Below are 24479 nucleotides of genomic sequence, written 5' to 3' on the forward strand. Positions count from 1 at the left end.
CGTTTCGAACGTCGTTTTGTGGTTGTGCGTTTTGAACGGTGGCGGTGTTCGTGTCGGAGGGCGGTTCCCCCCGTTCCGCCGCTTGGCCGGGGCGCCCTGGAGGTGGCGGCTCGCCTTCCGCCCGTGCCTGGTCTCGCTGCGACGCTGCAGGTTGGCGCTTCCTTTTCGGCCCCTGCGTCCGAGGCGCCTCCATTTCTGTGCTGTGGTAAAACCTAGAGGTCATAAACGTTTGTTTATCAACTGTTACCGTAACAGCGGAGGAGAAAGAAAGGCTGAGCATCAGCAGCGGCGGTCTGTAAATATGTACTCCTGGCTACGTTAACTACAATTAAAAGAACATAAAAAGTATGGATATGAGGACTGAATTTGTCTTCATTGTAAATACACATACGATTCAGCTTATTGCATTTCATAACACGTTCCAGCATCTGATCTCAAAATTGCAGACAACTTTGATGAATTTAAAAAGGCGATGCCTTATAAAATATGCGGTGAGTTAACCTGTCTTTCTTACACTTAAAAAAATGAAGCAAAGAAGTGCCTGATCTGGAAAACGTTACGGGTGAACAGCTGATGGGTGTGATCATGTTTTAGCACTGAGAGAAGTAGTTCAGTCTTACGGATGTGGACTGTAGACGCTTAATTCCTGTGATTTCAGTGAGACCAGATTTCTGATCAGTGGTATCTCAAGTTCCAAAGGAAATCTGTATAGCATAAATCTTGTTCTGAATTTGAATGCTGTATCTAAACAATAAAGCCATTATTCTTAGCATCTGAAAAAGAAAGAGCAGCCATTTAACTGGAATATTACAAGCACAAGTCTTAACAGCTTAAGAGACTAGCAGCAGCATACTCCTCTCACTGTAAGTGAGAGTGGCAGTTTTTCCATTCAGTCCTAAAGAAACTGTAGGTTGTGCGGTGGGTTGTGAGAGGTTTCTGTCTTTCGAGTATTATTAGTCAAAATAACAGAACTACCCAAAGCCTCAACAAAAAATATGAAAGTGGACTGTGAACCTGCTGTAAGCTCACTCTGCTGTAACAAATGTGCATAAAGACAGCTTAAGGGTGAAGTCAAATTTGTCTCTGAAATTCTCTCTTCCAAGAAATCTTTAGGTGGCCCAAGATACTCATGGAACTGTTAATTGATGGTGCTACAGATCTTTAAAGCCTCAATGCTAGAGCTGTTTTTCTTCACCTGAGCTTGAAGACTAGTTTTAGCATTTTTTTTTTTTTATTACTCTTCTGAGTGAAAACATTATACATATGAGTCTTGAAGACTTTAGAGAATGAATAAACCTTTCAAGAACTCTAAAGTCAGTGGGTTTTAGTTTTATTGCATTGTATAAACAATTGCCCTTTTTTAGAGATTGGTGTTTAGAAACTACTAATAATCTAAAGATACATTTTCTTTAGCTTCACGTAGTTAAAAAAATAAATACAGGCCCTATCAATGCTGGAGGTAATATGTCCTAGTAACAGCTTGCAGAGAGATCATTCTTGAGCGAGAATGAGCTCCAGAAATGACTGGAGGGAAGCACTCACAAATTACATGAAGCAGTGTGCAAAGCTCCAAGTCTATGTCCAGTCCTGTCAGCTATGTGAAGCAAGAATATGCTTCTGTGCTAGTCCTCCTCACCCATAGACATGTTTTAGTACTAAAACTCACACTGTAAGGAAGACCACCTCATCGCTGTGGTGCCTTGCAAATTAAGCACTTAAGGAAAGCTTAGCAAAATACAATACACACTCCTGTAATTAGAACCTTTCTTGTTTTGGGAAGAGAAGTTAGATATCTAAGTCATTCCACATTCAGTAGAGAATACTTATTTTAAAGACAAAAGGAAAGTGCAAAGAATAAGGAACGTTTAACTTGGATTACTGAATACTAGTCTTATGCCTCTTACAGCTAGTTACTGTTATCAGTTCTGTGAAGCAGGTAAGAGGAAAATAATTTTTTGGATTTTAATCCAACAAAGAAGAATTTAAAAGGAAAAGAAATATTTGCCTAGCCAGTGGTGTTGTCTTCTGAGTATGTAGCTTTTCTGCCATCACTTTCACAATCAAGTGTTTATCACTCTTAGGAAACTTTTTCTAAAGGTACTTCAGTTACTTATTTCTAGGAACTGAAGTCTCATGTCCAGAAAAAGCTCCCGTTGGTACAAGCTGCAGCCGCCCATCTGCCTAGCAACACAGATCATCACAAACAAATCATCTAAGAGCACCCTGACTCCCAACGAATGCTGAGTCCAAATACGGTCTCTGTATTGACAGTTCAATCCTCTTCGTGCAATTCTTTTTGCCAGCATTAGGTACCTCCTTCGTGACCATGACCTCTGATCCGAGGTATGTTCTGTTGGACTGATGAGGCTGTTGGCTAAAATAATGAGACTTGCACATGTGGTCATCAGTGTTTCTAAATGTCTGGACAAGTTACAACCATTAGACATGCCTTAGCCAATTCAGAGCTAAATACCAGCCTCATCTCTTTGATTCAGCTTTCCAAAATCTGACACTGTGATTTTGACCAGTACTTTAGTGTGATTTTCCTTTCCCCTTTTAACCACTTTTATCCCAAGATTAAAAAAGGGATTTATCATAGTTAAATAGTATTTGAGGGGAAGATCATGAATCATCAAGTGATCATCGCTCACATTATTTGTTTTGGTCATATTACTAGTTACAGGCATGACTACAACCCTTCACAGGACCTGATTTCATCTGATCAATGAAAGTGATAAGTTTTGCAGGCTGAGTATCCACCTCATATGGAATTATTTTGGAAGATTTCAGCAAAACCAGTTCAACAGTTCAAGCTCTAGCGCAAAGGCTTGCAATTTGGCAGTGAGCGCTCTCATCGTCAGGATTATGCTTCTTCTGTCCACTTGAAAAATCCACCCCAAATTTGGACAAACGATGAGAGTGCAAATTTTAGGCAACGTTTGGCCAACAGGAGGTCCTTCAGAGAGTAGCAGCTACGTTCTTTTGTTTGCACCGACTGCATTCCAAGCTGAAAGTGTAGAAGCAATGAAAGGGGAAAAAGGGTAATGGGCTGTTCGAGGGAACACTGCTCTCCACAGACTTTAGGCCAGAACCCAGCTTACCTATCATCGTTCCTCGGCTGTCAGCAAATACCTTTGGTACTCTTGGCAGAACGTATGGCTTATCTCCCTCCGAGGGCAGACCCAGACAAATAATGATAACCTGTATTGCTATGAGTCAGTTTAAGTAGCAGTGGTCTGTGCTCTAGATAAAGAGATTCTCATCCAATGGATAAAGTCTTTGGGAATCACAACTGTTCCATATAGCAGAATTTGGGAGGTTTTTTTTTTTTTTTGTAGCTTTCTTCGACTTCTAGGAACGTGTAGGTGTCGTTAAGATTGCAGAGTTAATGCAGTCTTAATGACAAGCAATCTTAATCGACACAAGTTACGAAATTATGACATTAAGGTTACTCTCTAATTTTGAGATGCTCTCTCTGCATGTGCATTTTAATGACAAAACCATACTGAGTATTTCTTTCCTTTAAAGGAGTTCTCTTCTTCCTCCTTTTTTCTTTTCTTTGAACATATTTTTATTCAGAAGATAAGAATTGATTTAGAAACGTTTGCTATTTGATATGACAGCTCATTGTTACTTACTTAATTTATATAATTATTATTGTTGTTAGTTCATGCAGTGCTGCATTCAGCTACAAGAATAAAATTGAAGAGATACAGTGTGCTTATTCTTGACTTCATCACAAAGAACTAGACTAAAAGCGTACATATTTTGTAAGAAAACTTGATGCTTGAATTCCTCCTGGATATAATTCTGTTTGTGGAATTGAACCAAACCCAAACTTAACTTTGAACATCAGTCATTGTTTTCAAGTTCTGCTAAGCCTGAACCAGAACTGAACTAGAACAACTGTTATCACAGATGAACACAAACTGAAACCAAATGGAAAGATTTTATTAACTTCAGTAGAGTGACATACGTTTGTTTTCTGGATTTAACTAATCTCTTCAATATACTGTTTTAACAAATCTGTTTATTGTTTAGAACGATCAGACTTTTATATTTGCCTTAACACAAAACTGAAATTTATGTATTAATTGGTATATGATTATAGCGTTCATAACTTGGAATAAGCAATTCGTTGACCATGAGTGAGTAATGTGCCCTTGTGGCAAAGAAGGCCAGTGGTACCCTGGGTTGCATTAGGAAGAGCGTTGCCAGCAGGTCGAGGAAGGGGATCCTCCCCCTCTACTCAGCCCTGGTGAGGCCTCACCTGGAGTGCTGTGTGCAGTTCTGGGCTCCTCAGTACAAGAGAGACATGGAGCTCCTGGAGCGAGTCCAGCAAAGGGCTACTAAGATAATTAAGGCATTGAATCCTCTCTCTCATGAGGAAAGGCTAAGAGAGCTGGGCCTGTTTAGCCTGGAGAAGAGAAGACTGCCAGGGGATCTCATCAATGTATACAAATATCTAAAGGGAGGGTGTCAAGAGGATGGGGCCAGACTCTTCTCCGCGGTGCCCAGTGACAGGACGAGAGGCAACGGGCACAAACTGAACCACAGGAAGTTCCCTCTGAACCTGAGGAAAAACTTCTTTCCTGTGAGGGTGACAGAGCACTGGAGCAGGTTGCCCAGAGAGGTCGTGGAGTCTCCTTTGCTGGAGATATTCAAAACCCGTCTGGACAGGGTCCTGGGCAACATGTTCTAGGTGACCCAGCTGGAGCAGGGAGGTTGCACTAGATGCTCTCCAGAGGTCCCTTCCAACCTCAACCATTCTGTGATCCTGTGATGTCTAGTCTGTGCAAATTGGGTGAATGTCCATAAGGGAGCTGAAACAATCTGTTTTCTACTTTTTTAATAGCTTAGAAATATTTGCCTACAGAACAGCAGTAACTTGAGAAATTCAGTGGGGTAACGTACAGGTAATACTTGTAGTGATGAGAATTGAAATGTACTTGAAAATTCACTACTTGTGATCAGAAGAATACAAGGCTGCATACTATTAATAGAGATCAGAGAGATGATATAGTCTAATAAAACTAGTTTAAAATACTGTTCATTTATTGGACAATTTTTAGAACAGAACATGGTTTATGTAAACATATGCTTGATAAACTTAAATGACTACTTTTTAAAGTACTATTTTGAGAGCTCATAAGTGGAAAAGCTGTACTCCTAAGTAACATGAAGGGATTAGCTGAAGAACTAACTGTAGTGGATCCACTAAACAACAGGATGCATATTTAAATTCAGTGTCTTCAGTGGAAACATCATACCTAATCCCAGCATTGTAACACTTAGGTGTTCAGTAGTGTTCCTGAGTGCCTTAGAAAGGAGGAAGTTAATCAAAAAGTCAAAGCAATTAAAATCTTCATACTACATATAGGAGCTATGGACACATTAAAGCTTACCAAATTGTTAAGAAAATTGTCTATTTGCATAGAAATTTCTTATTAAAGCTTTCTCTTTATCCTTTAAAGTACAGCAGACTTAAATGAGCTATGCATATATACAAACAAGTAAAGGCTACAGAAGACAGCAATATACCGTTTTTTTTAAATGTCAAGGCTGAAAAAGCTAATCAAGATGACACTCAGCTGAAGAAAAGTCCATACAGAAGGTTCTAAACAAACCCAGATAGTATGTAAAGTTAAAATTAACAGAGGTAGAAAAGTAAGTGCTCAAGGACTTGAAAACAAGAGACATAAATAAAGAATGAACGTATAAATACGTTGCATAAATTAGAGGACCGTATTCAACTACCAGGAGGCAAAAAGAATGAGGATGATATTCTGTGTTATTGAAATCTATAGAGTTTTTTGTGTTAACTTCAGCGGGAACAAGATGAGGGCGCGCTGCACACTAATCAGTCACAGGAAATGTTACAGAGGTTGCGGAGAACTTCTGTCAGGAGACAAAGCAATGTGGGAACCTGAGGTGCTGAAAAAGAAGGAAGCAGTGGTAGAAATGCACAGACTAAATGCAATTAATCCCATAAATCAGATAATATTTGCCTAGGAATTCTGAAGGCATTTAAGAATGAAGTGACTAATTTTCTAGCAAAAGTGCACAATTTTTAACCAAATTGCCTACGTCAGAGGAAAACAAATTTCATTAAGTAGTTTAAAAAGGACTAGAACGGATTTAAAAAGTGCATTGAGCTTTACTTTCCTGTCAGAAGATTTAGCAAATATGGAAATTAAAATTAACATTATGAGATATGTAGGGGGTGACAACTAACACTGGATAAAAATAAACAAGTTTATATATCTGATTCAGACAGTCAAAAATTCTTGAAGGAATCTGGTAGGAAAAGAGAATAGTGACAGGCAAGGTCTTACACTGAATAAGGAAGCACTTTAGAATCAGAATACAAACTGTATAAAGAAATTATGATTTTTCATAGTGGCAAAAGGTTGATACTGGGTGTTGTAAGATTCCATATGATGACATGTAAATTAAGGATATCCTTAAAAATGATATGGAAAAATAAATTCTTAATGAAACAGTAACATTTGCAGAATTCTATATGAGAACTGATTGATATAGAGGAAGTCTTTGGTAAGCTGCCAGATAGCATATGACATGATATGAGTATGTAGAATAAAAAGTAGAAGGCAAGTTGCATACCTCTATTGAAACTTTCATATTCTGCCAGCAGAAATAAATTGGAATAGACAATATTTAAAAAAAAATTGTTTAACGTAACCCAAAATTAATGTGTAAAACTGACTATTTAACTGTGTGAGTGCTAATAGCACTTGAAAAATTATTTGGTATTCATATGGATATTGAAAACAGTTATGTTAAACAGAATAAAAATGTTGCCCAAAGAAAGGCTAAAATTCCTCATACTTTGAATAAATTTCCCTTAGAGCTGACAGTTCCATAATTCTCCATGATCCTTTGTTTTGTTTTGTTTTGTTTGTCTTTTTTGTATTCTCCTCTGACAAGGCTCATGTTGCTCTTTGCAAAATTGTGGATCAGTCAGCTCACTAGTTTGATCTAACTTGATCTTTTTTTTTTTTTTTTATTCCTTTTGGTCATTAAGTCCAGGTTAGAGCAGCAGAAATAAGCGTGTTCTCCTAGGATGCAAGGAAGCATATGTACTTGCTAATAATACAATGTAAACCTCATCTTTTACATCAGCTCCAATAAACAAAAAGCTTTGCATCACTAAGTTTTGTAGTGGCCTCAAGAGAGATTTATATGTAAGAGAACTTTTTAAAATCTAATTTTTAAAAACATTGATTTGAGACTGGAAAAAAGAAATAAAAAATGCAGCAATTGATATCAATGCACTCAGCTGTTTACATTTTTAATGTGATATAAATAGTTTTTCAAATACTAAGTCTAAAATTAAATTTATGGATTACTTTTTATCCACTGATGTTTCTTTCTGCTAGTTGTAGGGAGTATGTAAATGGGCATGTAATTTAAGGTATGTGAATGACTGGATATTTACAGCCATACTCTTCTGATTGGTGGGCTGTAGAGCTAGCTGAGATAGCGCATACGTCTTTTTTAGTTTTCTTCTTGTACCATAAAAATAAAGCTGTAACATGGTCCCTAAAATAGTTTTTTCCTTTGGTGTACTGTAGTTACATTGAAAGTTGGTGATGAGATATCATCACAAAATGTTGAGTGACAGCACCCATTTTTACTGACATACTTTTCTTTAGGTTGGGATGGCAATATTTTAAAAGGGATTAGGGGACAATATGGAAATTATTCCTAACTTCCATACAGACTCATACACGCACCTGCAGAATAAAGTTATCTACTCTTTTTCAAAGGGAATAAGGCAAATACACGTATAAGATTCTTATTAAAGGCTATGCTAGTGTTCAGTTTTATGTCTCTTTCAGCATTGCAGAGACAGATCCTCAACTGCTAACTGAGCAGAACTAGGCATGACTGAGCATGTCCGTGGAGAAAGAATCTTTTTAATGGCCGAGAAGAAAACTTCTGAATTGCCAGAAAGATGCAAACTAGCTCTTCTCAAAGGTAAATTCTGGCCTTTAGGCCTATTCTCCAGTATTCAGGAGAAACGTGGTTTTCATCCTCATGGCACAGGGTAATTGAACAAGTGGACAGTGGGTCGCTCAAGCTTCTAGAAGATTATTAACAAAGACACAGAAGAACTGGAAGCCAGCATGGCTAAACTATGAGGTAAAGGAGGTTCTTAGAAGCAAGAAGGTATCCTTTAGAAACTGTGTTAGAGATGAAGAAAACAGATGAGTTTACAAATTCTAGTACCTTAATAGAAAATACAATAAGGTGTACAATAAGGAACATGGCATAATACTACCAATCAAAAATGAGTTGGAGGAACGACATGCAAGTGCATGAGAAACTCCCCCCGGCTCAATCCTTTTCCATCAGTATCAGGACCAGGAGGCTTGCCACAGAGTGGGGAGGGCCGGGGTAGGTCCAGTAGAACATCAAGGTATAAAAGGAACACTTAAAGAAAGTAAGACCATAGAAGAAAAGACCACATTCATGTTTTCATGTCTGTTTATAGCGCAGGAGCTTAGAGAAATCCAAGCCAGCACTTTCCATTAATGGGAGATTCAACAGACCTATCTCAAACTGAAGTGATGGACAGAAGAGGTTACAGAACAGACAAAAGAAACAAGAATTCATGGGGACCAGATAGCATTCATCCAAGAGTTCTAAGAGAACTAAGGAGTCAAATAGCTGAAGTACTCACTGCAGTGTGTAACCTTAGTTATAGAAGCCCTTCCCCTGCTAGCCAGGGGAAGAAGGCAAATGTGCTAATGGTTTTCAAAAATGACTCCAGTGGAGATCCAGGCAACTATGCACTAATAAGCCTGTTGTCTATGCTAGGCAAATATGTAAAATCTATCCTACTGAACAGAATCAATGGCACATGGATAAACACAACACAGTGTTCGTTACATTGCATCATACCTTGCGTATCTATAATCTTTGGCTGAATTAACATATGTGTGGACAAGGGATATCTCAATAAAAGATCTGCCTGGATTTCTGGTGGCAATGGAGTCCCTAGGCAAAGCTTCATTTAAAAAAAAAAAAAAGCCTTTTTGCAATAAGAAGCAAGAGAATGGATCAAAAAATGACTAAAAGACAGGAAACAAAAATAAAATAGGAATAAAAGGTTCATTCTCACAGAAGAGGGATATCACAAGAGGAGTCTGCAGGGACCTGTGCTGTGACTTGTGCTGTTTAACATATTAATGATCTGGAGAAGGTGGGTGAGCAGGGAGACATCACAGTTTGCTAATGATACTAAGCTATTCAGGTAAAGGGAAGTTAGAGGACAAACTGAAGAAGTCAAAGGGCTGACTATGAAGAACTGAAACGAAGAACTGAAGAAAGTCTTACAAGACGGAGTGACAAGATAATAAAATGCCAGATAAAATTTGATGTAGTTAAGTGTGAAGTGGTGCACATGGGAAAAAATATTTATACAGTGATGAACTGTAAGCTGGCTTTCCACTCACAAATGAGATTTTTGGGTTCTGACGAATAGTTCTATGAAAAAGTCAGCTCTACGTCCCCTTTTACTCAGAAAAACAAATCAAATATTTGGAATTACTAAGAGGGGAACAGGGAACAGAACAGAACGCTGTGATGCCTCTGCCCCAGTATCAATCCATAGTTCACTGCCTATTGAGAGTTGTGTGCAGTCCTTTTCCCCACGTCTCAAAAAGGGCATAGCAGAACTGGAAATCATTCAGAGGCTGTTGACAAGAATAACTGAAGAAGCAGAATGCTTCTGTATGAGGTAGAGCTAACAGCTCTTCAGTCTGAAAAACAGATGACTCGGGAGATATGACAGAGGTCTACAAAATTACAGGTAGCAGAGGGCACTTAGGCACTAGCAGTCTTACTGACACTTAACAGTACTTTACTATCTTTTTCAAATAAAAGTCCTAAGATGATGAATGAAACTGGTAGGAGGCATGTTCAAAACAAAAAGAAAGGTTCTTCACAGAATGTTAAGCTGTGGGCCTCTTTGCTGCAAGATACTGTTAAGATGCTGCAAGATGCTAAAGGTTTCGGAGTTAAAACCCAACTGGACAAACTAGTAGAGGAAAAGTTCATTAAATATAAGGGCTGTTCAATATGAAAACATCACCCCCATCCACACTGCAGAAGCCTCCAAACCACAGATTACTAAAGACTGGGAATGCCTGGGGACAACATGCCTACTTTGCTCTTCTGCTCTTCCCAGGGCATCCTCTACTGGCTGCTGCTAGAAACCAGATACCAAACTAGATGATTTTTAAATTCACAGTATGAGGATTCTTCATACAAATATTATAGAGAAGAAAAGATTCAGAGGCCATGGAAGCAAAGTTCATAAATACCTGTAAGTTAACAAAATGTTTAAGGCTATGAAATGATTCAGAGCCGTGGAAGACTAGGAGAGACACCAATGTCTTCAGGAAGAAAATTGTTAATCCATATAGCTGGAAAATAGTGTCAAAAACAGTGAAGCAGTGAAGTAGGTCATCCACGTTTAAATACCTAACACTCGTCCTCTGCAAGGAAGGAATGCTGATAGCTGAAAGTTCTGCTGGTGATCACTGGGACAGCTGTTATCTGCAAAAGCATATGACTTAGCAGAGGGAGAGACTTAACTCGGGAGGCAAGAATAAGAGGGAAAGGCCCCCTGGTAGAAGAAAGACTACCTTGTAGGAGCAGGGACCTCCTCCACATTTTTCTCCACAAAGACAAGGAAAATTGCCATTAATTTTCCAAAACATTTTGTTTTTAGGTGGGCGCTGCAGTACACTGCCATTGTGAGAAACAGAACACAAGACTGCAACCATGGGCAGTAGAAATGCAAGAAGGAGCATGACTGTCAGATGAGAAAAAGAAAATGTAATTTCTTCCCTTTGTATTCTCAGAACTTCTTTCTCTCCTGGTCTTCAGGTATATAGTAGAACTTGGCATAATACTACCATACAGACTGAATTAAAACTTGCTTCAGTTGCATAAAGGTAGCCTGAGAACAGACTGTACAGAAAGAAAATGCTCACCTTACCTCAGCTGTTTGCACATTCACCGTATTATAAGGCTTGCTGCACTGAACTGTATTAGTTAAGGTTGTAGCTGGGTTAAGGTATATAGCTTGGTAGCCTTTCTAAACTCCATTTTTTGCTATTTAAAAATCCTTTTGCACTGGAACTTTGTGTGCTTTGTTTCAACTCAAGAATTATTGGGAAGCTTAAGCAAAATTGGTTATATTTTACATATATATATCATGAAGGAAAACATATTTTCCATTAATCTCCAATTGAAATGTCACACAATCATAATGTAAAAGGTGAAGAGTGGCATGTGGTGCCGTTAAGGAAAGGAAAACAATCTCAGTCTGAAGAAAATCAAATCACTATTTTTGATGGTACAAATATTTAAAACGGAAATATCTATATTGATGCAGTAAAACACACTGTTCTTCCTAGGTGATATATAGCTAAAGTTGTCTACAGTACTCTATGAACTTCAGGCTGCTTCTGTGAAGCACCCTTCAGGGTACTGCGAAGTACCCTTATCACAAAGCTGCCTTGCGCTCTTAGCAATGGCCTTAGAGGACATTTGGTACAACTATTCATAAACTAGTCTACTGCTATTGACAATTTTGCTGCAAGTGCTGAGCCATTTAGGAGGTGGTAGGTCTGCCCCTGTCCCGTCTAGAAAGGTGACAGGATTTAGACGATTAGGCTGCTAGGAAGGGCTGTTAGTTCCATCAGTAGTGCACGCGCCCTAGGACTAATCTGTATCAGACAGCAAGGCTTGACGCACGAATAGAAATACGATTAATTTATGATATTATGATAATTTATTATCATAAATTATGATAGCTTAATTTTACTTAAAGTAATATGTTTGTTCTCACTATTAACCACCAAATGAAAGAGTAAAAGCAAATATTGTATTTTGTGGGTCATATCAAAACTATAAGGCACTTCTGTTGGCTCTGAAAAAGCAGTGGTTTAACATGTTTTCTCTCAGAGCTAACTGTGGTAAAGTCACTGACAGAATTTCACAATACTCTGGAAGCTGTTTCAGAAAGCCTTATTTTCTGTAGTTTATGATACCCCATTGGGAAAAAGAACAACAAATGCTTGAGAAACTTCCCTATTCCTAATTCAGAAGTAACTTTTAAGCTTTTTTTTCCCTGCTATGGAGCAGATAAAGAGACAGTTGTCTGTTGGGTATAACAGAGTTGAATATTGTTCTCTCTTTGGCTGAGAAGTAGTTGGCACTCTGGGTCATCTGGTGTTTGGGTAAAAATTAATGACATAGAATTGGGATATTTACCATAACTCACTGTACACCGTTCCCACTTCCATGAAAAATGAAATGAATGAGACAATGAAAAGTTCTTTCCTGAGAAAATCTAAGATAGAAATATTTTTGCTGTTGTTTTCAGTCTTTTAAACTTGTACTTTGTTCACAGTTGCTTATAAATTTCCCAAACTGAAATATTACTCTTTCCAAACTAACCTCAACCTCCCCATACTCCTTCCCCATCAACAGCAACAACAACAAAACAAAAAGGAAAAATAAAAAGTCAGCCTGAAGCAACACCCAGGATAGAAAACGTCTTCCAAGTAGTTAAGGTTTGGCAAACCTATAAACAATGGAAAACAAACAAACAAGGCCACAGCATGAATATTCTGGAAAAAAAAAATTCAACACACAAAAAAACCCAAGACCAGAAACGTTTCAGCTGTTTCTCAGAATGAAGTTAAGAAGAAATACATTATTTTAAATTTCTGTAAAACCCTTAGTCTTTTAATTGAAAACTCAGCCATCTGGAACCAGGTCCTAATAACCGCTATGGGATGCGCCCTGATGTGAGAGTTTCTTCTGTTCCTTTCAGATCGATCCCAAATCTCATACTAAGGATGCTCAAGGCTCTGAACATCATGCACGTGGATACAGCAAGTTTAAGACATCTGACATACTTCATGTGTGTAGGGTAGAATATGGCTCTATGTCACATATATAGTGAGTCTGGTCTCAGTGTCTATGTGACATGTACATCAGTTGATTATATTCAGTGTCCAGCTTACTGAATACTGGCTTTGAAGGTGGGACTTGAGTCTGGCCCTTCGGCTTAAGGTAACGCTACCTTTCCTGTTATCTTCCTCAGGCAACGGTTACAAGCCTTTGAAGAATCAAAGTTGGCCCATGCTCAGTGGAAACTTGTTAACTCTGATAAATCATTCGCCAGCGGTCCTGTTTCTACAATTAATACAGCAGTGAGCTAATTGAAATTGCTTGTTCTGGTATGCGGTGGCATCAGAGTTCTGGGCACTGGCGCGCAGAACAAGGACTACCTCTGTCTTGTCTATTCCGCATTTCTGCTACTGAGGCCTGAGAAGAAAAAGTGTCTCTCTGAATGTGAAAGGACAAGGAACAGGGTTACTGAGGGTGGGAGGATATATATGAATGGAGGAAATAAGCTCTCTGGGCTGGAGGAGGTGATGGGGTTAGATGGTACAGACAGGAGCTTCAACTTCAGCAGAGGGAATAACAGTAAGATCAGTCGTGGGTCTCAGGCTTCTTTTGGTAAATACTGCTCTTGTGCTTTCTTGGGCTAGTTCTTTCAAACCTCGCTTTACATCATAGATACATCTTCTGATACGTTGTAATATTAGGACTCTGTTTTCCTATTTGTATTAAATTTAACATGCCTTGCTATCTGTACAGGAGCTCAAATGAGAGAAGCCCGTGGAGCCTTGTAAGATTTCCCCTCGTCAATCTTCCATTTTACACGAGCCTAGGTAATCAATTTGGGCAGAGTATGTTTCTGGGTGCGACTCAGGGATCAGAATTACTCACTTCAGGCAGAGAAGATCTAAGGAAGGCAAGTATCTGCCCTTTTAGTGTTAGCTGTTGAGCCAAGGTAGTTATTTTGTTGTTCTGATAACATGCCGGGCCACTTCCTGTAGCGTAGGTCAAATATGACATCTCATTTCTTACGGCTGAGCAGTTGATTAGGTTAGCTGGCTTCTCAATATATTTCTGAAGTATGTGTTATATTCATTTCCCTGGCATTAACCTCTGAATTGAGAGTAGCATTTGGAATACTTAAGTATCAGGAAGGGATGGTTAGTACAGAACAGAAGACCTAAGTAACACAGTGTTCTGCACTCCATTTCACATAGGAAAAGAACTGAGTCTGTCTATTCCAGGTATAAAACACCTGTCTAAATTTAAGCATTGTTTTTATATTAGTCTCACATGTATGTAACTGGCACTGTGTAATTAGGGTTTTATGAAATGAATATGAATATAGTTTGGTTCTTCAGAACATGTATTTATTCAGACTTCTGGGTGTCAAACATGGGATTTACATTCGATACCAATACACTTAGGAGAAGCTTAAAAATCAGAGGAGGGATGTTATATCAAATTTTTTATATACTTACACTACTGCAGATGCACCTTGGCTACATCCAGGATAAGGTTGTGTTAAAAAGAACAGTTTCAAAAAGGAATATATCCGTGTTTTCCCTGAAGTTAGTGGGATCTTGACATGAATGTCATCTTTTAGGCACTTTGAATTTTCTATGTGCTTTTCATTTAGCTTTGTTATAATTTTTTAATGAGAAGTCTTGAAAATTTCGTTCTGCCTGAAATTTGGCTATGGCAGTCTAATCTTACATAACTGAGGTGGTATCTTTAGAAAAACCTATGCCAATACATACCAAATTTGGTTGATGCTTACTGTGAAAAGACTCACTATGTTGTGTAGTTTGGAAGGGTGCAAAAACTGGATTTGAAGTAATTTTTCTGCTTTTGTTTTTCATAACTGAATTTTATATACCAAGAGATAAACTTTACGTGCTGTGAGCATAACTGCTATGTGACATGCTTATAAACTTGATGATGTGTGTATTCGTAAGCATCGTAGTCTGTGCATTAACATGATGGGCCCCACACATAAAAATATGAGCTATCAGGAGTTGTGTTAATTTTATTCTCCAGAAGGGAAAGGATTTATGAGCAATGCACTTAAGAGAGAACAGAGAAGTAGTTTTGTGCAACCACTGGCATAGTAAGTTTCATGTGCAGCTGCTGATAAATCAAATCTTTTGTGGATACACTTCCATATCTCTACAGGCTTTTCTCCAGTCGGCACTACAATTCAAAAATGGAAAAATTCTGTGAAAGGAATAGTTGTGAAGCAGTTCACAATGCTATTTATGGAATACAACCAATGCAAATGCACAAAACCCAACAACAAATTAAATAGAATGAGTAGAATCCCTTCTTCTCCTCCACTCACTGTCAGGTATCATAGCAGTTACATAAAAACCACACCTCATCTTTATCTTACCAACACTTGCCAGTCTTCTATCTCCCCCCCATATAAAAATACTTTTTCTTTTATGTCACATAACTATATACGCCTTCCACAATTAGCACTGTTGAGAGAGATATCAGTAGATAAAGGTGAACTGAAGATAGTAGTGTGTAAGCTGCAGTGCTTGGCCGGTAATATAGGGTAACTGTGCTAATACTAAAGGATAAACTAGTAGAAAAAAGAGATTGTTTTTATAATACATATGCTTTGCATTTGCAGGGGCTGAAAAATTTTATCTTACGGCCAAAATTTCCTTTATTAAACTAGTGCATCCGTGATCAAACCTTGCATACTGTTGATTTTACACATCTTTAAGGGAAGAAGAAATCTTTTTATGGAAGAATATGGTTCTCCCAAGTTCTTATATGTATTCTCTTTACCGTACTGGATGTTATATTTGAAATTTCATCTTTAAGATAAAAAAAATTTGGTAGGGGGGGAGATTTCAGAGGAACGTTACTTTTGCATTATATTGTGAGTTTAAAACATTTGACTTCAATTGCCAGTGAGGCTATCTTTACCTCAGTGACTTGAAGAAATGCTTTCAGACTACAAAGTGTATCTGTAGCGCAGTATTTTCTTCTGTGTGGAATAGAATCCATTTTAAAATCCAGCTCAACAATCACTTACTGGAAAAAGAGAAATTTTGAACACTGATATGTTTGCTAAGCAGCAACAAAATGTAGGAGCTATTGATTTTGCTAAATTCAGCTGTTTTAAAACTTTTTTTTTGTAAGAGAAAGATAAAAGCTGCTGTAAGGGCCCTGAGTGCACCATTATACCTAATTGCTCAGACCAGCTTCATCTGGGACCTTTACCCACCACTTTCTGCCCACTGGCCCAGGAGTTTAAGCTTAGACCTGGGTCCCCAGTCCTTGCCTGAGCTGCACTGCAAGTAGGGCTGTGCCTTGCCTTGTGCCCTGCTGTCCTGACACATTCAGTGGACTTCCCAAATTGACCTTGCAGCTGACTTGTCACCTTGCATCTGTCTGATGATCACTAGACTGTCACTGGCGCCTGTTTCTGTCACCAACCCTGTTTGCACTGCTTGTGTACTGTGGTGCAGTGTCCTTGTGGGTGAGGTCACTGTCCCTTCTGTGTCATGGTCACCCTTGGCTTCCTGCTCATCTTCCCTCCTGGAGCAGCCCTGCTTTGCTGCTCCCTGACAACTGCATTAAACAATAAAACCATGCTAGTCTGTCATATCCAGGCAGCCATGAGCAATGTCAGACCTGAATCAATTTACTGATGTGCTGGTTGAAAATAAGGCTAAGCAATGTCTAAGAGCAGTGACTAAGAGGTCTGCAGTAATTAGAAGGCGTTCAATCAAGATGCAAGGCTTTTGAATAATTACCTCCTGACTGTGCCCGTGTGTAGCACGACAAACGTATAAAAGTTTTTTCATCTGTCCCTACATTCTAGGGACAAATATAATTCCATATTTTTCTGCATTTGATAAATGTGGAGATTGGCAAGCACAATTCTGTATTAAAAGGAGTACAAGAAACATCAGTCTCTGCATACAGGCTTCCGTATATGATACATTGTGCCACTTTGTAGCTAGGACAGCCGTCAAAGACCTTCCCAAATCAGTGAAGGACATTCTGGCTGACATATTTTACAGTTGTGCTTCCATTGGAATGAACAATAAAATGGAAGTGCTACCAACATCAGTGATGGTGCAATGCAAATTACTTCTCCAATGCACTACTACAAAAAGGGAAAAAAAGAATTTTCACATCCATATTTAAATACGTGTTCAAACTATCTACATTAGGCATATGTATCAGGTGCTTGGGCCCTCCTAAGCAAAGAAGGCCAACAGCATCCTAGTATATACTAGCAGCAATATAGCTATAGCTAGTTTATTACTCAGCCCTTGTTAGGTCAAATCTAGAATACTGCATCCAGTTTTTGCCCCCCCCCAATACAGGAAAGACATTTGAGGGGCCACTAGGATGTTCAGGGGCTGGAGCACTTACACTGTGAGGAAAGGCTGAGGTACCAGGGCTTGTTCAGCCTGGAGAAGAGACGGCTGTGAAGTACCTAAGAGCAGTCTGCCAGGACCAGCAAGGAGGTTATCAAGAAGATGGAGCCAGACTCTTCACAGTGGTGCATGGCAGGAAGACAAAAGGCAGTGGGCATAAGTTGAAACAGAAGAGATAGGAGGAAAAGCTTATTCAACATGAGGACAATAAGGCAGTAGAACAGGTTGCTCAGAGAGGTTATGCAGTCTCCATCCTTGGAGGTTTTCAAAAACAAGTTGGATAAAGCCACGAACAACCTGGTGCAACCTCAGAGTTGACCCTGCTTCGAGCAGGAGTTGGACTAGAGACCTCCTGAGGTCCCTTCCAACCTGAATTATTCTACGATCCTATGCTCCTAAGTGTTTTCTCTCTTTTCATTGACTATATAGAAAGGCTAGCCTCCAAACTGGTTGCTGTGAGTCACAATTAGATGTTTACAGTAGCCAGTATGAATGACTTGCTTCCTTCTTCCTCTCTTAACCCCCTAGACAGGATCTAGGAACCAAAAGAATTAAAGGAACCTATCTCAGATAAACTTTGACAATAATAAAGAATTTTACTGAAAATTTTTAAATACCAATGCAGTATGTAAAGAAAAATTGTAATAGAGCATGAGAGATTTGTGTGTCAAAGTAATTTCAAATAGTCACAGTTTGTGATCATGTGGATAATGAGTAAGAAAGAACAGAAATGCAAGAAAAAATAATTAATGTTTTAAACTAAAAGATTAGTTCAAGGAACAGTATCAGGTATGGGAAGTAGTCTTACTGTAATTACTGCAGAGAAGGTACCAAGGCACCTACAAATGGGAATGCCATGTGAACACAGATTCCATGCTAAGAACAGTGTCTTGGTTCAGAACCTTTCTCTTATTAATGTAAGATTGTTGTAATGTGTATAAAGTATTTCATTATTATTAGAGTATTCTAATTTATATAAATATAGTCTCTGATAGTATAAAATGTATTTATATTATATTTATAACAATTAACTTATATTTACATAAGCTGGCTTTCTGAACTTTGCCTATGAAATACGCTAGCTCATTTCTGACTTGTAAATTTTGCAGCTCCAGTGATTTCTGGCCAGCTTATTTCCTACTACCATAAGTAAAGCTAAGTTGAATATTTGCTGCCTAGCACTATTACTTATAGCATCATCAGATTCTTACCGCTTAACAGTACATTATTTCCTCTATTTGCTTATGCAGGGTAATATTCTTTGCCCTACTAAAGGAGTTAGGAGTGAATTATAGGTCTATACCTATTTACATACACATAGGAGAGGTAATATGAATGCCAGTGGTGGTGAATAAGGTCAAAGGTAGCTCGAAATGCTTGGCACCTTGAAAGCCAGGCCACCACCGTTTAAGTGTCCAAATACAGACTTATACAATTATATTTAATCTAAATCTGTGCCTTTATTCAGAAATGTACTCCAAGCATGTTGATACTGGTAACACTTGACTGCCTATTTAGGCAATCTGTAGCCACGATTGTCAGTGCTTAAATGCTTGCAGCTCTAAACAGATGAGTGTAACTACACTAGTTTCAGACAGCTGCAGTATACTAGTGTACTAGCCATGCTTGTTCTGTTGTCATAGATTTAGTCATGTACAAAGACAAGAAGCTGGCCTTAGTAAAAGAACACAAGAGAATACACAGTCCTATAGAGGGAAAACCACTAATAAAGAACAGCCCAACTGTCTATTCTCTAAAGCTTATGTGCCTGTTCTTGCCTTCATCCTTGCCCAGAAAGTGTTGCTAAAATACAAGCACCTGGTCCATGTCAGGATTTCCTGAACTGGTTTGAAGATGGCTTTGGCCATTTTTGTTAAGGTCTTTTTATAAACATACCTGTACTGAACAAATGAGCAATCAGACCTTCAGACCTCAGCTGAAGAAGAAGAAGGATGCATTACCTCAAATTCTTTTGGCGGGGACCTGAACATCTTGCAAGGTTTTATCATTGCCTGATGCCTGGAAGCCATAATTTGTTCTTCCTTTTTTTCTGCGCTCTCATCCTGGCAGCTCAACTGGTAGGTAGTTTAACGGGTCCCAGCACAAGGGAATTTGGGGTGGAAGTCACTAACAGTAACACTAGAAGATAGAAAATCCTGTAGCCTCCTTAAGAGTGGGGATGGAGAACTGTAAGGTCTAACAAAGAGCCCAGTTAGCCTCACTCTCTGCAAACCACCTGGTCGCCTTCTGGATTCATACCCCCTGTATATCTCTATTGGGAGCTGGGAACTGACCTACCATGCGAAGAGCAGCCTGGCTGACATGTTAGCACTGAACCATTTGTATGATGTTAGTCTTCCAAAACTAGTGTCAGATCTGTGACTGCACATGTGTTTCCCCCACAGGTGCTTGTAGCATTCTGCCCTCCCCAGAGCGTTGCAGATGGTCTGGCAAAGCTACAGCATGAATACCTGAGGCATAGCCTCATACCAGCAGAAGAACCCTGCCAGGCAGTTGACTTGCTATTTTAGTAGCTCCATTTTGGCAGGACTGTCCCGGTGGGACTTGACACCACGGGTCCAGTTGGCCTCACCACTGGCATGCAAGGGTGTTCATGAGGTGGGCAGGGGCATTCTCAGCATAAGGTCAGCACCAACCTTGCCTGTTCCCTGGAAGAGCGTGCTGAGGTGGAACTGCTGTCCCCTGAAAAGCCTGTCCTATAGAGTGTTGGCCTACTTAGCAATTAGCCTGCATTAGCAATGCCACAGAATATGCTCCAGGGCCGAAACAGTGTGCGTAGTCAGAGAACTGAGTCTGAAATGTACTTCATAAGAAGACAATGTACAAACACCCGATTTGTTTTACATGCATACTAGAAAGACCAAACTGTTTTTATTCCTGGTTCATAAGGCTGAGTGAGCTGCCTCTTTATTAGTCCCTCAGTCCATCTCTCTCATGATAACTTTTAACTCCTGGTAAGGTTCAGCCACTGCACAATTTGATAGACCCTTCTTGGACAGAGATCTCAAATAAAAGGAGGTTCAAAGAAGTTCTGTGAGAATCGGTCATGAGGTAGATGATTGATCCAATTTAATTAGTTAATTTTTTCTCACTGTGGGAAAAGCCGCACTATAAAGTTAACAGTGAATGCTTCTGTTTGGTCTGCCAAGCAGCACACATATAACCCCAAATGAACCACCAGTACACAGTCCCCTTCGCTCAGGTAGTGCAGGGTCACATGCTGGACTTACGGGTAGTTCAGTGTCTGAGGTACAAAGGGAATCTGGAAATGTGAAATAAAATATTGGGCTGGGAGGGGACAGGAGATCCGGGAGGAAAAGGGGGGTAGACAGCCATGCATTATTGCTTCTACTGCTTGAAGAACAATTTCTTAGTGTAGTGAGTTCAGCTTTGTGGCCAGTTTAGAGAAATGTAATTTAAAACCTGTCACAATTACTTTTTCCTAGCTAGCAGGAGGTTTTATGGTCATGTAGGCACACTAGCAGAACATACTTCTAAGAACTTTCTTGAATAGATTTGTGAAGTCAGGATACTGCAAATATCCTGTGTCAGAATTTCAAAGACAACAACCCTCCAGAGGGAACACAAGAAGCTTTCTCTTGACATCAAGAACAAAGTTTTCGTTTTAGCCAGCGAAGACATACATTCTGCTGCACAGCTACAGAGTAAGGGAAATTGTATTTTGTATCACTGGATAAGCTTCAAAAGAAGCTGCCAGTGAAGGACCTAATTTTAACAGGATTGAGGATTTTTTTTTTTTTTGACTCTTCCAGGAATTTTCTACAGAGAAGCAAAAGCTTTACACTGAATAGCTGCAGGTAGATTTAACTTAACTGTGTTAAAATCAGAACCAAATAAAATTTTCTAGAGAGAAATGCAGTGTGTTGTACTGTCCTTCTGATGTGAGTGAAACTTTATGACTACATTAACCTAATGCCTTTTTCATGAATAAAGGGAAAACAAATCTTCCTAGATTCCTAGATCTTCCCAGAAGTTGGAAATTTAGGATGTAAAGGAGTTCCCAGAAGGGAAAGAGACAAGATTGCAGTACTTGCTTCAAAACGTTTGTAGATGGCTGATGTTAAGAGAAAACTGTTCTGCACTCCTACAATCACATATTTACTTATCATAGAAACTGGTTTCAAAAGGACTGATATGACAGAACTTTAAACGATACGTCTCTCCTGAAATAAACACCATGGCCTGTTTCCCAGCGGCTTCTTTGGGAAATGGAAAAGATTCCATTGTTTTTGGGAAGCACTTTGAAATTGATGCGAGCAACTTGTCACACTTAGATGTAAGATTTTCAACCTGCCTCTTTATAAAGTGAGAACACCAAGGAATATATCACAGCCATTCAAGAGAATATCAGAGAAAACCCAGGGAGCGGCACATTTTTTTTATAGCAAGCCTCATCCGGCAGCAACAGCAGCAATTCTAGGACCTTCTGGTCCAGAGGCGTGCCAACCTACACAATATGCAGTACTGGCTGTCAATCCAAACCCCATACTATCAAAGCCAGGCTCTGGTGATGACTCAAAAGCATATCTATCTACATTCAAATAGGTTACCATGGCAACCTCTCTGGCCTAAAAAGAGATGGACCACATTAGTTACTTAGCAGCACCTTTTTGACAGGCGAAACACAAGCTGCTCACTCCAGATGATGGTTTGATTTAGAATTAAGTCTGTCTGAGAGCTGCCATGGCGTTCTCTGAAGTGTTAATGATGCAACCCAGAAAGAAGAACTTCTTCTGGGACTTTATTTCAAATCGTGGCCTAGCACCAAAGGCGCTGAGCTATCTGGTGGCTTTGCCTGGGAGTCGCAAGTTAAGAGAACAGATGACATCACTTTTTTCTATATTATGAAGAAATCTTTTCTAAACTTCTTCTGAGCGAGGTCTACTGGCATAAGAAGGCCACTGCACAGAGGATGTGCAAGACACCAAGGATTTATTTGAATTGATACTTACACAATGCATCTTCTAGACTGAAATGTCTACTCAAAGTACAAATATTAGGCCCTGAAAAGGTCTAAGAGTCCTCATGACTGATGTGAAAGAAGTTGAGAGAAGAATATACACACTCCAAAGGAAAAATTGCATGGCTACCACTGCTTTTTAGGATTTGGATCACAGAATAAAGTCACATTCAGCTCATATGGTTAAGAGGCAAGTGGACACCTCCTACTCAATATGGCAAGATTTAAAAGGAAAAAGTTGGCAAATACTACCCGTAATCATACTCATAATCACATGATCATAATCATACTCATCATATAAGGCAATAATGTGGTTGAAACAACTAAATGAGTATCTATAGTTTGAAGTAGGAGAAGGAGATGGAGCCAGACGGATAAGATACTTAGCAGCTTCAGTAGACTGGGGAAGTTATTTAGCCCCTTAATTAGGAAAACATCTTCATCGTAGAAATTGTAAATAGAGACTCATTGATGTAATTTGTGTTCATAAGAACACGAAAGTGGCTGTTGACACAGCTATAGTAAGTCTACGACAGGCAGAATGCTGGGTTGGAAAACTAAGAAGCCATCTTAAAATACTAGTTATGCGAGTAGACATTCTTAATTCAAGATTAATGAAGTCTTGGTAACCTTTGACAAGGAGTGAGAAAGGTTCTGAAATTGTTGATTGCTTCCAACATCTGGAAACCAAGATAGGTAAAATTGGTATCACATGCCAGCTCATATACACTATGCCCATAATCAGAGGCAAATAAATTATCCAAGAAATAAATGAGTAGAACTGGCCACTGTGGATGTAAGAAGGGCCATGTTTATCACACCGGTAGCCCATCCACTTCAGTACTGTCTCTTTACACCAGTAGTCCATCCACTTCAGTACTGTCTCTTTACAGTAGCTTCCACTACCAGAAATTTTAAAGCAAAAATTATCAAACAAGCAGACCTAACAAGTAATTCCTTTCTAATCATTACTGGTTAGAAACGTCAAAGCATGAAAACCCATGTAATTTTCTTTTTCCCCTCTGATTTATTAATCTCTTTACTCCGTTTCTTTGATAAAAGAGAAAGTAAGTAGGTACACCTCTTTATTTTATTTATCACTGTAGCCATCTGTCATGCCTTATCCTATTCTTCTTTTAGATGACAAAATCTATATTTTCCTACCCAATACCAATAATAACCATCAGTACTGGAACTCTTTGTTTCGACTGCATACTTTCTGTGGTAGTCCTGTACCTTTGGAAGCTCTTGGATTCTCTAAGTTCCAGTCACAGCCATTTCTATACTGGTCCTAAGTCTACTTTGTTCATAGCATAGATATAAATGAAGACTAAAAATAGAGGAAAACAGGAAGGATTATATTTTTCAGTGTAATCATACTGAAAGACAGGCAGAAAGAGAGATAGTCAAGGAAGGTTGACTTTAAATTTCTGATTAGGATAGTACAATGCTTTGAATGTTCTATATTGCTTCACTTTGCACTTATTGAACTTAGAGAACCTTGTACTGTTTTGTTGTTTCTTCTGCATTTGTTCTGTTTTTCTAATCTGTCGTATATTTTTTCTCCTCTTTCAATTTTATTTCTCTCAGATCTTATTTCTCCACACTGTACTCTTTCCTCCTCATTTTTCTTTTTAGGTACTATTTTTTCTTATTTTGTCCTCAAGTTTTCTGCTTATTGTTACTTTTTCGACCCAAAATATACTGTGTGTTCTAAGGTCAGAGTGTCTGTTGGGCAGAGAAAACCAAGTATTTCTTAGGAGGAAGTCTACTTGATTATAAAGATGCAAAATCCTGTTTTAAAGTGTGACACTGAAACGCTGTCTAAACCATCCTTAGGTTTTTGACGGAGAGTAAAAAATATTGCAGAACTGGGAAGAAAAGGATTATCAGTCTTTCCTCTCTCAGTCTTTTCCTCTCTCTTTCCTTTTTTCCTAAAGAAAAAATTGTAAGATGTAGTAACTCCTCATTATGTGGAACGAAGCAGAAGTTAGCAAGTGTTTGGATCCCCTTCTTCTGGATCAGTCTCTCTCTTACATATTCTATTTCAACTACTTCTTTCCAAAGCTGATCTCTTAGGAGCTCTAGGTCTCTTGCTGTCTGTGTTTACTTTTGGCCTA

At 38.9% G+C, this 24479-nt stretch overlaps 1 long non-coding RNA gene across 1 annotated transcript; it reads left to right on the plus strand.

The window, feature by feature from the left end:
• Nucleotides 1–156: 156 nt before the first annotated feature.
• LOC138061627 (uncharacterized) lies at nucleotides 157–15650 on the plus strand. The gene is made up of 4 exons (XR_011135521.1): nucleotides 157–491; nucleotides 7863–8001; nucleotides 10763–10920; nucleotides 13151–15650. It is a non-coding gene; the product is annotated as an uncharacterized lncRNA (long non-coding RNA).
• The last annotated feature ends 8829 nt before the right edge of the window (nucleotides 15651–24479 follow it).

Source organism: Struthio camelus, chromosome 1 (assembly GCF_040807025.1).
Source record: "Struthio camelus isolate bStrCam1 chromosome 1, bStrCam1.hap1, whole genome shotgun sequence".
Taxonomy (NCBI): domain Eukaryota; kingdom Metazoa; phylum Chordata; class Aves; order Struthioniformes; family Struthionidae; genus Struthio; species Struthio camelus.